Source organism: Echinops telfairi, unplaced genomic scaffold, assembly GCF_000313985.2.
Source record: "Echinops telfairi isolate 266 unplaced genomic scaffold, ASM31398v2 ScPeMD7_7424;HRSCAF=8462, whole genome shotgun sequence".
Taxonomy (NCBI): Eukaryota; Metazoa; Chordata; class Mammalia; order Afrosoricida; family Tenrecidae; genus Echinops; species Echinops telfairi.
Window position 1 is genome coordinate 75,524,371 of NW_022111324.1, and position 3,676 is coordinate 75,528,046.

The following is a 3,676-nucleotide window of genomic DNA, read 5'->3' on the forward strand; positions in this document are numbered from 1 at the left end:
GCCTGCTCTGGTCAGCTCCACAAGTGTGTGTGTGAGATTCAAGGTCACTCGCTGCTAGTTGTTTCAGCTAGCTCTGGTCAGCTCCGCACAGGTGGGGGAGACTCAAGGTCACTTGCTGCTAAATATGGTGACCAGACGTCCTGCTTTTGGCCGGACAGTCATGATTTTTGGTGTTTTAAAAAAGTTCCAATTTTTGGAAAGAATGTACGACAAGCTAGGGAACGGTCTATTTGGTTCATATAGACGAAATTTTTAAACAAGAACATCACACACACACACACACACACACACACACACACACACACCCCGCCTCCACCATCAATGGTGTCCTGCTTTAAATCTGTTCACCTTATGCTAGAAGTCTGCCTGGTATTGATCCGGCCATACACATATGTTTTAAATATTAAAGATGTCCCAGTGACATTATTTGTATTGATCTGTGCTTCCAGAGTTTATGGACTTACTTTATAATAACAGTTGTGGCTGCATATTTGCATCACCTATCCCAATACAATTATTTTGTAATATTTTCCATGAAGGAAACAGATTGGTCTTTTATCTAAGATGGTTGATCAAAATTTGTTTCTATTATTAATTGTTAATAAATTTATTTCTTATGGTGCACTTATTTTTCCTGTTTCACAAACCATTACTGATAGTATCATGGTTAGGGTTTTTGTCAAATTTGGGAAACTTCTCATATAAAATTTACAGCCTAGCATATCCACAGGGCAATTTTTCCTTGTTGTGTAAGGTCGGCTAAGAGTCAGAATCAACTCCATGGTAGTGAAGTGGGTTTGCTGGTTTGGTAGTAGCGTCCACGACAATTTGGCATGTGGTTTTTACGGAAACCAGGAGAAATTTTCATGCTACATTAAGGCATCATCTGACTTATTGGGATCAGTAAAACATTTGACTTCCTTTACAGACTCATTGGAATGCTACTACAAGTTTGTAACTTGTAAACAGGAATTTTCATATAAACCAGTGTGCGTGATTTCCATCAAAACCAAAAAATATAGTGCATTTATAATTGTATATGTGGCATTTCTTACAATCTGTGATGAGTTAGAACTTCTGTTTTAATTAAGCATTGAGAAAAATTATCTCTCCACTTATAATTTTCTTTCTTTTTTTTTTTAATCATTAGCTTTTATTTATTTATTTTTTTTTTTTTTTTAAAGGTTTTGGTATATTTTCTTTTTTTTTTTTTTCTTTTTCTTTTTTAACATTTTATTAGGGGCTCATACAACTGTTATCCCAATCCATACACATATCAATTGTGTAAAGCGCATTTGTACATCGTTTCTCAAAACATTTTCTCTCCATTTAAACCCCCGACATTAGGTCCTCATTTTTCCCCTCCTTCCCCGCTCCCCCCTCCCAAGACATAAATGTTTTACCTTGTGTCTAGCTCAATGCCATTCCTTTATCAATACTTGTTTTTTTATTTTAATTTTTAATTAAAAGATCATTTTATTGGGGGCTCGTATAGCTCTTATAATAATCAATTGTATCAAGCATATTTGTACAGATGTTGCCATTATTTTCTAAGCATTTACTTTCTATTTGAGCCCTTGGTATCAACTCCTCTTTTTTCCCCTCCCTCCGCCACCCTTCCTTCCTCATGACCCCTTGATAAATTCTTCTTCTCCTCATATCTAACACCAACTGCTGTCTCCCCATGATTTCTGCTGTTCATCCCCCTGGGTATGTGTGTGGGGGTGTGGTTATGTGTCCATCATTGTGATCTGATTGGTTCCCCCTTCCTCCTTTCCTCTCCCCACCTTCCCCCTGGTATGCAACTCCCATTCTGGTTCCTGGATTCCGTGTGAATAATTGTTAAAAGTAAAAATGAAATGGTAAATATCACACTACTTTTGTTTTCCAAATATCTACAATAAGCATTTCACTTGAAATTTGGGGGAATTGTTTTTTAAATGATAAATATTAAAACCTATAGAATATAACTGGAAAGGTGGATAGTTAAAACATAATAAGAAATTAATCATTATTGATGTTATTTGATGGTTTTGGAACTTAGCATATGGAATATTCTTGATGAACCTGAATATCTAGATCAAATATCAGACACTGTAATAGAATCATCAGGGAGTGGTTTTTTTTTCTCCCCAAAACCATTTTATTGGAAGCTAATATCGTTCCATAGTTCAATCATACCAAGTACAATTGTACAATTGCTACCACAATCAGTTTCCAAAATATCCTCTTCCTCCTTGAACTCCTCGACTTCAGCTCCCTTTTACAACCCCCCATACAACCACCCCACTCTCCCACCTCTGTACCAAGGAACCCCCACTCCACTCTCTCTATAGGTTCATCAGTCCTGGGCTAGGCACTGTTATAATGTTACTTGTCAGTTTGGCTAGGCCATTGCTTTTCAATATTGTGTGGTTGTTTTCTCTGTAATGATCTGATATAATTATTCTCCATTTTGTGATCTCATTTTCCTATTGTAATTCCTAGATGTTAATGAGTCATTAGTGTAGGGTAGATCTTGAGTCCTGGCTTTGACTATAAGTCACAACCTTACTCAAGTCACACTCTTCCTCTGATCTAAGAGACGTTCCCTGGAGGATGGGGCCTAGATCCATGAGATAGCTATATCAGTTCTCTGGCAAGGCTCTCCCAGGCTTGGATCGTGTATGGAGATTGTCATTGTCTGATCTGCAGTTCTTGGGGTTTGAACTAGCGGTCTACTGCCTTGCCTGCCAATTCTGGGATTTGTCAACTTGTGGAGACCTGTGAGCCAGTAGGCTGCCATCTGACATGCTGCTTTGGAGATTATCTAGCTTCTGTAGCCCCAAAAGCCAACAGTCTGTTTCCTGATCTGCTTATTGGACCTCAAGCCTAAATCACAGGTTTAGGATTTGCCAGCCTCTACAACATTTCTTTGAGATAAAGAGTGTGTGTGTGTGTGTGTGTGTGTGTGTGTGTGTGTGTGTTTATCATTGGCTTTGCTTCTGTAGAGATCTAAGACAAGAAGTACTGACTACAGTGGTTATTTTTCATGACCTGAGAAAGACTAGAGAATATAACTCCTTGTAAGAACTGATTGTGCTAAATGAGGTCCAGACCCGCACTATAGTAGAGTTTGGCTTTTAGCCTGTATAGGATTCACCTGAGGAACTTAGTAAACTACAGATTCTGGTGCCGTAGGTCTGGAAGGGATCCCTAAGAGTCTGAAATTCTGATGAGCTTTCTAGTGATGCTAATGCTCTGTCTGTAGACCACATTTTGAGTAACATGAGTCTAGAAACGTTTTCATAGCTTGTTGTTTTAAATTGCCATTGTGTTGTCCTGGTAGACTAGAAAAACAAATCCAGACACTCATGTGTGTAACAGAGCATTTTACATCAAAAAGTAATTGTATACTAAGAAAACATTCCAGCCCAGTCCAGATCAAATCCATAAGTTCAATATTAGCCCATATGTCTGATACTAGTCTATAAATTCCTCTTCAGACTCATGAAACACATGCAATAATGCTGAATTCAGGAAAATCACAGGCTTGTAGGTGGAAAACCTTGTGGATCCAGTGGTGGAGGAAGCATCTCCAGGGCTCTGGCTGCCATCAGCATGGCTCCATGTGGCTTGTCATCAGGAAGGTATAGCAGAGTGTGTGGTCTGCCTCCTAAGAGGGAAAAAAGGAAGT